We start from the raw sequence: 14,245 nt of genomic DNA, 5'->3' as shown, positions 1-14,245 counted from the left end.
TATAAATCAGATAAAATAGACTTGAAGACGGTATTACCACAGATAAAAGGGAAATGCTATAATGATAAAGGGGACAGTTCCTTAGAAAGATATAACAATTATAAATATGTATGTACCTAATAATAGAGTGTCAATATACATGAAGCAAAAATTGACAGAATCATAGTAGGAGATTTCAACACTCCTCTCTAGCTGATAGAATGGCTAGATCAAAAAAAAAAATCAGTAAAGACATAGAAGGTCTGAACAGCACTATCAACTACCTTGACCTAATTGACATCTATAGAACACTCCATCCAACAACTGTAGAATATACAGTCTTTTCAAGTGCACATGGTACATTTCACCACAATAGACCATAGGCTAGACCTTAAAACATATCTCAATAAATTTTAAAGGACCAAGATCATACAAAATATGTTCTATGATTACAGTTGAATTAGATTAGAATTCAATTATGATATGATATACTGGAAACCCCCAAATATCTGGAAATTAAACAACATACTTTCAAATGATTCATGGATCAAAGATGAAATCATGGGGGAAATTAGAGAATATTTTGAGCCGAATGACAATAAAAGTAGAACAGGTCAAAATTTACGGGACTGAACTAAAGGAATACTTAGAGTGAAATTTATAGCTTTAAATGATAATATTAGAAAAGAAGTATATAAAATCAATAAGCTAACATTTCCCTTTAAGAAGCTAGAAAGAGAAGAGCAAAGTTAATCCTTGGTAACTAGAAGGAAGGAAATAATAAAGAGCAGAAATCAACTGTATTGGAAACAGACAGTAGAGAACATTAACAAAATTGAAAGTCAGATCTTTGAAAAGATCAACAAAATTGACAGACCTCTAGCTAGACTGAAAAAGAAAACTAGGGAGAGGAAACAAATCACTGATATCAGGAACATACACGGGGTCATCAACAGAGACCCTACAGACATTAAAAGGATAACAGAGTTATCCCAGCTTGGGCCTAGGTGGCCATGCCTTTATACCCCTATACTGATCAGTCACTAAATGTGGGCCACCCGGGGAAGGAGTGTTACCTTGAGTGAGGCAGCTCTCTGCAGTTGAGACAATCCCTGAAGAGGCTGACAACTGTCTGCCAATAGCACGCCCAGCAGCTGAGGGACTTAAGCCCTTCATCAAAGGGGCATCTGGGTGGTGCATCACAGTGTCCACCCCAGGTACCTTTAGGAATGCTTCCTTTCAAACCAGTTTAACACTGTCAGTGACATGACAGAGTGACTTGAGGTAGAAAGGATTTTATAAAGGCATGATGACTTATTAGAATAACAGATGAAAAATACCAGCATTAATATTTACCACTCACTGTGGGTCAGGCACCATGGTAGGAACCAAAGATACTGAGAGAAGATATAGTCCCTGTCTCTGCCCTCAGTGGGAGGAGGCACAGTAGACAGTGTGAAATGAAATCTCACATAAAATAGGTGTTATGATAATGCTGCAGGAATGAAGGAGGGTGAACAATTCACTTTGCCTTTGGCTAGCCATGGGGGTGTGTGTGAGTGGACTGGATTTCCAGAAAGGTTTCAGGTAACATTCTAGCATCTACAAGACCAAGAAGATTTTGTATGGGATGTGGCGTTTGAGGCGTTCTTTAAACATAGTCCTGATTTTTTTTTAATGTACTCAGAGTTAATTTGGTTTAGAAAATATGATACGCTTAAGAGTTCTTCTTCTAAAACAACTGCTAATGGAAGACATATCTGTGTTACTATAAACACTATATTTTTCCCAGAAACATTCTTCCTACCAATTATATGCTATGTTTTAAAAACAACCATTGCAATATCTTCAGGACAAACTTTTCTTTTTCTTGGAAGATATAATGGAAATCTATAACAAGCAAGGTTTATTTAGGATATTTTAATTTACAGACACTATTTTGGAAATGTGCTTAAGATGGAAAAAAATGAAGTTCCCTTCACCCTTTGGCTATGCATATATAGGACCTCTCAATAGGAAATGGCACTTCATTCAGTTACCTCAGATTCAAATCTTGGAACACAGAATCCCAAAGAATTCAGAGACCTCACACCATGAGTACAGACGCCCGAAACCTCACCTTCAACCTTGGAATGAAGGCCCTCAAAGATTGCAGAGACTTCACATCCTGAACGCAAACCGACAAATACCAAAGACGCTATCTCAAACACAAACACTTAATGAGTTCGGAGACCTCATACCTTGACAGGAACCCCTAAATACCTCAGATTAGAAACTTGAGACACAGAAACTCAAACACACCTCACACACTAAATGTAGACTCCAAATACCTCAGAATCAAACTTGGGACAAAGACCCTGAAAGAGTTCAGACACCTCCCACACTGAATACAGACCTCCAATTACCTCATACCCAAAAATTCTGAAACACAGAATCTCAAAGACTTCAGAGACCACACATCCTGAACATAAACCTCAAATACCTCAGACTCAAATCTTGGGGCACAGACCCTCTAAAAGTTCAGAGACTTCACCCTGAACGGAGCCCTTAAGTATCTCAGACTCAAACCTTGGAAGGGGCTCTAAATGAGTTTAGAAACCTCATTTCCTAAAAGCAGATCCCCAATTACTTCAGAATCAAATCTTGGCACACAGAATCCTAAAGAGCTCAGAGACCTCACACCCAACACAGACCCCCAAAACTTCAGCATCAAACCTTGGAACACAGATCCTGAAAGAGTTCAGAGGCAATACACACTAAAAACTGACCACCTTGGGACAGAGCCTCAAAGAGTTCAAGTACTACATACATTCTATTAACTGAGATCTCCAATTACATAGAATTGAAGGCTGAGGACATGACAAAGGTTTCAAAAAATTTAGAGACCTCACACTCTAAACAAAGATACTTAAATAGCAAATAGCTCAGAGGCAAATCTTGAGACACAGAGTCCACAGATTTCAGAGACCTCCCAACCTAAACACACACTCCCAAATACCTCAGACTAAAACTCTAGAACACAGACCCTCAAAGATTTCAGAGACCTCATATTCTGAATATGGACTAAACAAATACCTCAGACTCAAACCTCGGACACAGACCCCCTAAAAGTTCAAAGACTAATACTCTGAAGACAGTCTCTAAATATCTCAGTATCAGATCTTGGAAAGGGCCCTAAATGAGTTCAGAAACCTCACTCCCTGAACACAGACCTCCAATTACCTCCCAATCAAACCTGGGAACACAACCCCAAGGGACTCAGAGACCTTAGACCACAAATACAGGTCCCCAAAACCTTAGCTTCAAAACTTGGGACACACAACCCCAAAGAATTCAGAGAGCTCCCAAGCTGAACACAGACAGCAAACACCTAAGATTTAAATCTTAGAAAACAGACCCTCAAAGATTTTCAGGGACCTAACACCTTAAACACAGATGCCCCAAACACCTCATACTGAATCTTCAACACAGTTCTTGAAAGAGTTCAGAGACCACAAATCCTGACCAGAGTACCAAATACTTAAGACTTAAAGCTTGATATACACATCCTCAAACATGCAGAGATGACACACCTGGCCTCAGATCCCCAAAGCCTCAGATTCAAACCACAGGACACATACCCATTAAAAAATCCAGGGACTTCACACACTGAGTACAGACCACAAAAACCTGAGACTGAAACCTTGGAAAACAGACCCTCAAAGATTTTCAGGGACCTGATACCTTGAACACAGACTGCCCAACACCTCAGACTCAAATTTGGAAACACAGACCCTCAAAAAGTTCAGATAACTCACACCCTGACCAGAGTATGCCAAACATTTAAGTCTTGAAACTTGGCACATAGACCCTGAAAGAGTCCAGAGGCCTCACATACTGAACACAGACCCCCAAATACTTAAGACCAAAATGTAGAAAAATAGGCCCTCAAAGATTTCACAAACACCCAAATACCTAATACTAGAACCTGGGGCATAGCACATCTAAAAGTTCACAGTCTTTGTACCTTAAACTCAGTCTCTAATACCCCAGGCTCAAATTTTGGAAGAGGCCATAAATGAGTTCAGAAACCTTACTTCCTGAAAACTCCCCAATTACCTCAGAATCAAACCTTGGAACACAGACTCTGAAAGAAGTCAGAGACTTTATACCTTGAAAACAAATGACTAAATACCTCAGACTCAAATCTTGGGAGAAAGCCTCAAAGATTTGAGAGGTCACACCCTGAAAAGAGATCCCCAGGTACCTCAAACTCAAACTTTAGAACACAGACCCTCAAAGAACTCATAAACCTGCCTCCTAAACGAAAGCCCCAATACCACACATCTCTTGGAACATAGGCCCTCAAAGTGTTCAGAGACGTCATTTCCCAAATATAGACTCCTTTACCTCAGATTCAAACCTTGGGACACAGAACCCTACAGATTTCTGAGACTGCACATCTGGAACAATGCCCCAGTATCTAAGATTCAAACCTTGGGAAGGAACCTCAAAGATGTCAGAGACCTCGCCCTCCAAAAGCAGACCCCAAATCCTCTACCCACACATGGGACACAGATGATTTAAAATTTCAGAGACTTTACACCTTGAAGAGAGACCCACAAAGTATTCAGAGAACCTGTACCCCGAGTGCAAACCTACAAACACCTCAGACTCAAACCTTGTGACATAGACTCTGAAGTGTTCAGAGACTTCACATCCTGAACACAAATGCTCAAATACCTGAAATCAAACAATGGGACAGACTGTCAAAGAGTTTAGAGACTTCATGCCCTGAACAGAGACTCTAACTACCTAAGACTCAAATCACGTAAGACAGATTCTCAAAGATTTCAGACTTAACACCTTTAACAGAGATTCTAAATACTCGAGATACAAAATTTAGAGCAGATACTCAAAGATGTCAAGGACCTCATACTCCAAACTCAGACACCAAATACTTCAGATGAGAACTTGGGGCACAGACCCTCTGAGTTCAGAGACTGAACACCCTGAATACAGACCCACCCAAATAAATTAGACTTAAATCATGGAAAACATAATCTCAAAGATTTCAGTGACCATAGGCCTGGATGATGGACCCTAAATATCTCAGTCTTCAACTTTGGACACAGATCATCAAAGCCTTTAGAAATCCCACACCATGAACAAGACTCCAAATACCTCAGAGTCATACCTTAGGACACAGATTCCCAAAGATTTCAGAGATCTAACACCCCAAACACAGACACTCAAACACCTCAGATTCAAAACTTGGAGCAAAGACACTTAAAGAGTTCAAGGACCTCACATTCTGAATTTGGACCCCAAACACCTCAGACCCAAATATGAAACTCAGATCCTCTAAAAATTCATTTACCTCACACCTTGAACACAGACACCAAATAATTCAGACTCACAACTTGAAATGCACACTCTCAAAGAGTTGAGAGATATAAGACCTGGAACACAGACCACCTAATACCACAGGCTCAAATCTTTGGAAACAGGCCCTTTAAAAGTGCAGAGACCTCACACCCTGATCACAGAACCTCCCAAAATTTGGAGTCAATATTTGCAATAGAGAACCTTATGGAGTTCAAAGCCTCTCATCATGAACACAGACTAAATACTTAAATACCTCAGATTTAAATTTAAACCTTGGGACATACAGTCTCCTTTGTGAGGTTCCGAGACCTCATATCCTGAACACACACCCAAACACCTCACACACAAACCTTGGGACACAGATCCCTTAAAAGTTCAGAGACATCATACCTAGGACATTGACACCAAAATAGCTCATATTCAAACCTTGGGACACACACCTCAAAGTGTTCATGACTTCACACATAACTAAGAAACCCCCCAACATGAAGACAGACCCTCCACATACCTCAGGCTAACTCCTTGTAACACAGATCCTCAGAGGTCAATGAATACCTCAGAGTCAAATCTTGTGATAGACCCTCAAAAAACTCAGAGACCTCATAGCCTGAGCATAGACCTCTAATGATCTCAGACATAAATTCAGCACACAGACATTCAAAGAATTCAGATCCCTTACATCTTCATCATACATACTCAAATCCTTTTGACTCAAACCTTGCAACACAGACAATCAAAGAGTTCAAACTCTGAACTCAGACCCGAAACACCTCAGATTCAATCTTTGGGACACAGACCCTCAAAAAGTTCAGAGATTTCCAACTCTGAACACAGTATCCAAAATACTTTAAATCAAATATTGGAACACAGGATCTCAAAGAATTCAGACTGCACACTCTGAACACCAAACCCCCAAATACCACAGATTCAATTGTTAGAATACAGATGCTCAATGATTTCAGAGACCTGCAACAATGGACATAGTCCAAATACCTAAGACTCAAAACTTGGAACGTAGACCCTCGAAGAGTTAAGTATCTCACATCCCGATCCCAAAACACCCAAACACCAGTCTCAAACTATGGAATAGATTGCCAACGATTTCAGAGACATCACACATTGAAGATAGACCCCAAATACCTCATCTCAAATGTTGAGACAAAGACAGTCTAAAAGTTCAGAGCCCTCACATGCTGAACACAGATTCCCAAATATCTCAGACCTTAACCCTGTGAAACAGACCCCATCAAATTCCGAATGCTTCACTGCTTGAGCACTATACCTGGATACCCCAGATTCACACCTTGAAATAGAGACTGCAAAATGTTCAGAGACCTCATACCCTGAACACAGAAACAAATACATCCAACTCAAACCTTGGGACACAGACCCCGAAAGAATTAAGAGAACCCACAGCCTGACCACAAACCCCCATATACCACACAATCAAATCTTGGAACACTGACCCTTGAAGTGTTCAGAGACCTTACACTCAACCCAGACCAACAAATATCTCAGACTCCAACTTTGGAATACAGGCTGTCAAAGAGTTCAGAGATCGTACACATTGAACACTGAATGCCAAACACCTAGGAATAAATCCATGAAAAACAGATCATCCATGAGTTCAGAGGCCATGTGCACTTAACACAGATCCTCCATTGCCTCAGAATAAAACTTTGGTCAAAGATCATGAAAGTGTTTAGAAACTTCTAATCCTGAACTCACACACCCATACATCAGAATTAAACCTTGGGAAAAACACATTGAAAGAGTTCAGAGACTTCTCATCTGAACACAGACTCCAAAATCCTTCAGATTCAGTCCCCGGAGCATGTACAATGAATTAAAACATCTCCCACTCCATGAACCAGAACTCCAAATATCTCTAATTCAAAACTTGGAACAAAGACCTACAAGGATTTTAGAGATTTACATTCTCAACACAAATCTTCAAATACCACACACTCAAATCTTGGAACACAAATTCTCAAAGTGTTCAGAGATCTCACGTTCCAAACACAGATCCCAAACACCACAGACTTCAACCTTACAACACAAACTCTACAGTATTCTGCAGCCTTGCAACCTGAAGAAATACTTCCAAATATCTCAGACACAACATTTGGAACACAGGCCCTCAAGGAGTTCATAGATCTCACACCCAAAACATGAATTTCCAAATACCTGAGACTCAAACCTTGTGACAAAAACCCTCAAGGAGATTGGAAACCTAGAAACCTGAATGTAGGTCCCCTCAAATAGCTGAGACTCAAACTCGGGTCATCGAACCTCAACAAGGTCAGAGATCTCACTGACTGAACACAGAACTCTAATTCACTAAACACAGAACCTCTCATTCAAACTTTAAACCACAGATCCTAAAAGATTTGTGAGTGCTTATCACTCGAACATAGACCCTGACACAAGAAACTCAAAATATGGAATACAGCTGCTCAAAGCTTTCAGAAACCTGACATCTTAAACACAAACTTGCAAATATATCAAGTTGAAATCTTAGGACACAGACCTCAAAGACTTCAAAGACCTCACACTTTAAAGATGATCCCCAAATACCCCAGAGTCAATTATAAGAAAAAGACCTTCAAGGACTCAGAGACCTTATACCTTGTACACACACCTTCAAAGATCTCAGACTCTGACCTTGCAACATAGTCCCTCAATGAGTTCAGAGACCACATGTCCTAGACACAGATTCCCAAATCCACCAGTTAAATGACAGACTTCCAAAATGTTCAGGGACATCACAGTCTAAACACAGATTCTCAAATACCTCAGACTCAAACCTTGGAACACAGACCTTTAAAGAATTCCAAGGCTTCCCAAACTGTACATCCTAAGACACACTCACAAATACATGAGACCTCACACCCTAACACAGATCTGCACATACATCAAGCTCAGAATTTTAGGACACAGATCCTCAAAGAGGTCGAAGACCTCACACTCTAAATAAAGACCTCCACATACTTTAGAATCAATTGTGCAAAAAAAGACCTTCAAAGAACCAGAGATTCTCACTCTAACAGATACCTCCAAATACCTCAGATCTTGTAACAGAGATGCTTAAAGAGTTCAGAGCTCTCACATCCTGAATACAGATGCCTAAACATGTTAATTAAAATTTTAATATACAGAACCTCAAAGAGTTCAGAACCCACAGTCTAAACACAGACTCCCAAACTTCAGACTCAAACCTTGGGACACAGAACCTCAGAAAGATCAAGGGCCTCACATCCTGAACTGAGACATCAAAAAACTCATAAGCAAATTTAGGACATAGATCCTTTGAGAGTTCAGAGACCTCTCGTCTCAAATGCCTCAGACTAAAACCTTGAAAACTAGACCCTCCATGAGTTCATAGAGCACACACTCCAAAATACTTCAGACTCAGACATTGGCAGACAGATTCTTAAATGAGATAAGGGGCTGTACACCCTCAATTCAGAGCCCCAAATTCATAAGATTTAATCTTGGAACACAGACACACAAAGATTTCAGAGCCATCACAATTTGAACACAGATCCTAAATATTTCACACCCAAATCTTGGGACACAGCCCTCTAAAATTTTAGAGACCTAATGTCCTGAATCCAGCCTCCCAAATATCTCACTATCAACCCTTGGGAAACAGACTCTATAAAATTTCACATATGTCACAGCTTGAACAATGACAACCAATACCTCCAACTCAAATCTTGGAACACAGGCTCTGTGAGATTTCAGAGACTTCATACGGCGAACACAAATCTCCAGATACCATTGACTCAACAACTTGGAACACAGACCATCAAAGAGTTTAGAGACCCCCCATCTTGGATACATAGCCCCAAGAGTTTGCACTCAAAATTGAAATGCATACACTCTAAAATTCAGAGATGTCATACCGGAACACATACCCACCATCACCTCAGACTGAAAATATGGGACACAGATCCTCAAGGTGTTCAGAGACCTAAAAGTCTGCACAGCAACCCTAAACACGTCTAACTAAACTACCGAAATACAGACAATTATTACAGAGACCTAACTCACTGAACACAGCCCTCCCATTACCTCAGAGACTCAAACTTGGAACACAGATCATCAGTGTGTTTCGAGACCTCGAACTATGAACTGATGCCCCCACACGGAATCAAACCTTGGGACAAACTCCCTCAAAGAAGTCAGAAATCGCTCGCCCTGACTGAAGGCCCCAAAATACTTCAGATTCAAACCGTGAAGCATAGACAATAAGTCCATACATATCTCACTCCTTGAACACAGACCTGCAAATATCTCTGATTCTAACACTGGAACACAGGCCCTCAAAGAATTCAGAGACTTCATATCCAAACATAAATCCCCAAATGCCACAAACTTAAATCCTGGAACACAGACACTCCAAGAGTTCAGGAAATTCATACCTTGAGCAGAGACACCAAAAAGCTCAGAAGAAAACTTAGGACACAAACTCTCAAAGATTTCAGAGACCTCACACCATGAACACTGACCCAAACACCTCACACTCCAACCTTGGAACACAGACCCTGAAAGAGTTCTGTGACCACTCAACCCGTACACACTCCTCCAAATACTTCAGACTCAATATTTGGAACCTGGTGCCCCAAATGTTCATAGACCTCAGACCCAGAACACGAACTTCCAAACACCTCAGACTCAAATGTTGTGACACAAAGCCTGAAAGAATTCAGAAGACCTCTTGACTGAACACAGTCTGCAAATTAACTCAGATTCAAATATTGATCACAGTCCCTCAACAAGTTAAGGGACCTCAGCCCTGCTCATAGAACCCATATACCTCATATTCAAATATTAAAACACAGGTCCTGAAGATTTGTGAATACCCACATCCTGAATACAGACCCATAACTTTAACTCAAGCTTAGGAACACAGACTCTCAAAGAGTTCAAGACTTTACACTCCAAACACAGACCACAGATACCTCAGATGCAATTCTGTGAATAAAAGACCTTCAGAGAGTTCAGAGACCTCATACTCTGAACATGGACCCCAAAACACTTTACACCTTAAACAGATTTAAACCTTGGAGCATAGACACTTAATAAATTCACACTCCTCTCACTCCTTGAACACAGTCCTGAAAGTATCTCAGAGTCAAACCCTGGAACACAGTCCCTCAAATAAGTCATAGGCTTCACATCTTAAATATAAATCCCCAAACACCACCCTCAAATACTAAACACAGAACCTCCCAGAGTTCAGAGTCCTCATACGCTGAAGAGAGACACTAAAACCTCAGAAGCAAACTCAGGCCAAAAACCCTAAAAGAGTTCAGAGACCTCACACTCTGAATACTGACCCAAACACCTCAGATGCCAACCTTGGAACACAGACCCTGAAAGAGTTCTGTACCTTGCAACTTGAATACACAATCCAAATATCTTAGATGCAATATTTGGAATGTAGACCTTCTAGAGTTCATAGACCTCATACGCAGAACAGGAATTTCCAAACACCTCAGACTCCAACCTTATGACACAAACCTTCAAAGAATTCAGAGATCTCACACTCTGAACACAGAATCCATATGCCTCATATTTAAATACTAAAACACAGATCCTAAAATATTTGTAAATGCTTATTGTGAATACAGACCCCAAATGCCTCAGACTCACTCACACGAAAAAAAAGATCTTCAAAAGGCAGAGACCTCACACTCTGAACACAGACCCCAAAATAATTCACATTCAAACACTGGAGCACACTTAATTAGCCCAGAGACCTCCAAACACATCTGATTCTAAAGTTAGAACACAGGCCCTCAAAGATTTCAGAGATTGCACATCCTGAACATAACTACCCAAATACCACACATGCAAATCTTGGAGTACTGATCCTCGAAGGTTTAGAGACTTTACACTCTGAACTTAGACACCAAAAAACCCCTCAGAAGCAAACTTAGGAAACAAACCTCAAAGAGGTCAGACATCTCCAACCTTGAAAAGAGACCCCAAACACCTCAGACTCCAACCTTGGGACACATATCATGAGAGTGTTCTGTATCATCACAACATGAACACATACCTCCAAACACTGGTAATTCAGTATTTGGAACCCAGAGCCTCAATGAATTCATAGACCTCATACTCAGTACTTCATCTTAGAAACACCTGAGACTCCAACCTCGGGCCACATACCTTCAATGAATTCGGAGAACCTATTCCTTCCACAAATAACCCATATATGTCATATAAACATTAAAACACAGACCCTAAAAGATTTGTGAGTGCTCACACCCAGAACACAGACATAAAACACCTCAAATCTTGGAACACAGATCCTCAAAGATTTCACAGAACTGAAACTCTAAATACAGATGCACAAGTACATCAAATTCATTATCATGGGACACAGACTTCATAGGCCTCAAAGACTACACTCCAAATACAGATGTGCAAATACCTCAGACTCAATCCTATAAAAAAAGATCTTTGAAGAATCAGGTATCTCATACCCTGAATATGCACCACCAAACACCTACTCCAACCCGGCAACACAGACCCTCAAAGAGCTCATAACCCTCACACCCTAAACATAGACCCCAGAAGCTCAGATTCAAAATTTGTACCACAGACCCTCAGAGATTTCAGAGCCCTCACACTCTAAACACAAATCCCTAAATACATCAATTAAAACTTTAAGACACAGACCCTCAATGAGTTTAGAGATATCATACTCTAAATATAGAGTCCCAAACACCTCAGACTCACACTTTGGATCACAGAACCTCAAAAAAATAAAAAAAAATCAAGGACCTCATGCCCTGAAATTAGATGTCAAATAACACAGAAGCAAACTTAGGACACATCTCCTCAAAGAGTTCAGAGACTTCACATCTTGAACACTTGCCCTAAACACCTTAGACAAAACCTTTGAAAAACAGACCCTCAACGAGTTCAGAGACCTCTCACTCTAAACACCAACCCCAAAATACTTCATACTTAGACAACTGAAGACAAACCCTCAATCATATTACAGTCTTCTAACCTTGAATGCAGAACCCCAAATGTCTTAGATTGAGCCTTGAAACACAGATAGAGGATACATGAAAACACAGACACTAAAAGAGCTGTGAGTGTTTACAACCTGAATATTGACTCCAAATACCTGAGACTCAAAATTGGAACACAGATGCTCAAAGGTTTCAGAGAACTCACACCCTGAACAGAGATCTGTAAATACACCAGACTCCACCCTTAGAACATAAATCCTTATAGAGTTCTAAGACCTTACATTCTAAACCCAGAACCCAATACCTCAGACTCAATCCTATGAAAAAAGTACTTCAACAAATCAGAGGTCTCACAGTGTACAAACACTACAAAATAGCTCAAACTCCAACCTCACAATACAGACCCTCAAAGATTTTGGAGCTCTGCCACCCTGAATACAGACTTCCAAATAGCTCAGATTCAAAATCCGTACCAAAGACGTTCAACAATTTCAGAGCCCTCACACGCTAAACACGCATCTCCAAATACATCAATTACAATTTTAAGATACAAACTCTCAGTGAGTTCAGAGACATCACATTCTAAATAGAGTTCCAAACGCTTCAGACTTAAACCTCAAGACACAGAACCTCAAAAAAGACCCCTGAACTCACACACAAAATAACACAGAAGCAAACTTAGGACACAAGCCCTCAAAGGGATCAGAGATCTCACAGATTGAACACTTTCCCCAAATACCTCAGAGTAAAACTTTGAAAAATAGACCTTCAATGAGTTCAGAGACCTCTTACCCTGAACAGTCAGTCCAAAATACTTTATACTCAAACAACGGAAGACAAACCCTCAGTGATATCACAGACTTCGCAGTCTGCATTCAGAACCCCAAATCCCTCAGATTGGGCCTGGAACACACAGGGAAAGACTTTATAGACCTCACACTCTGAACACAGACGATAAACATCTCCCACTCAAACTTCAGAGACCTCACATGTTGAACTCAGACTCCCAAATATCTCAAGATTAATGCTTGGGAAACAGATCCCATAAAATTCCAGACACCTCGCAGCTTGAACACTGACACCCAATACCTCCTCCAACTCAAACACTGGAACACAGACAGTATAAGATGTCAGAGATTTCACACCCCCAATACAAGTCTCCTAATACCAGAAACTCAACACTTGCAACAGAGACCCTGAAAGTATCCAGAGGCTTCACACCCTGCTCACTGACTTCCAAACACTTCAGACTAAAAGGCCGAAACAGAGTCGTTCAATAATTTCAGAGACCTAACACATGAACCCAGATCCCCTGTTACGTCAGACCGAAGCCTGAGAATGCAGATCATCAAAGTGTTTCAGAACTTCCAACCCTGAACTCACAGCCCCATAGAACATAATCAAAACCTTGGTACTAACACCCTTAAATTAAAGTACTGAGAGACTCCACACCCAGATCACAGACCCCCAAATACTTCAGCTCAAACCTTGGAGCACAGACAGTTAAATTCAGACACCTCTCATGCCTTGATCACAGGCCCCAGAACCCCTGATTCAAACCTTGGAACACAGACCCTCAAAGAATTCAGAGAGCTCACACCCTGAACATTGATCCCCACATACCTCACATTCAAACCTGAGGACACAGGCCTCAAACAGCTCTGAGAACGTACACACATAACATAGACCTTCAAATCCCTCACACTCAAACCTGAGAGACTCTCAAAATCTCAGACAGCCCTCTCCCTGAACACAGACCTCCCTCCCAAAATACCTCAGATCCAAACCTTTGAACATGGATTCTCAAGGAGTTCAGAGACCTCACATCCTGAACAGGGACGTCTAAACAACTCAGACAAAAGCTTGGAACCCAGATCTTAAGATTTCAAGGACCTCGCTCT

Source organism: Equus asinus, chromosome X (genome assembly GCF_041296235.1).
Source record: "Equus asinus isolate D_3611 breed Donkey chromosome X, EquAss-T2T_v2, whole genome shotgun sequence".
Classification (NCBI taxonomy): domain Eukaryota; kingdom Metazoa; phylum Chordata; class Mammalia; order Perissodactyla; family Equidae; genus Equus; species Equus asinus.
This window is presented reverse-complemented; position numbering follows the sequence as displayed.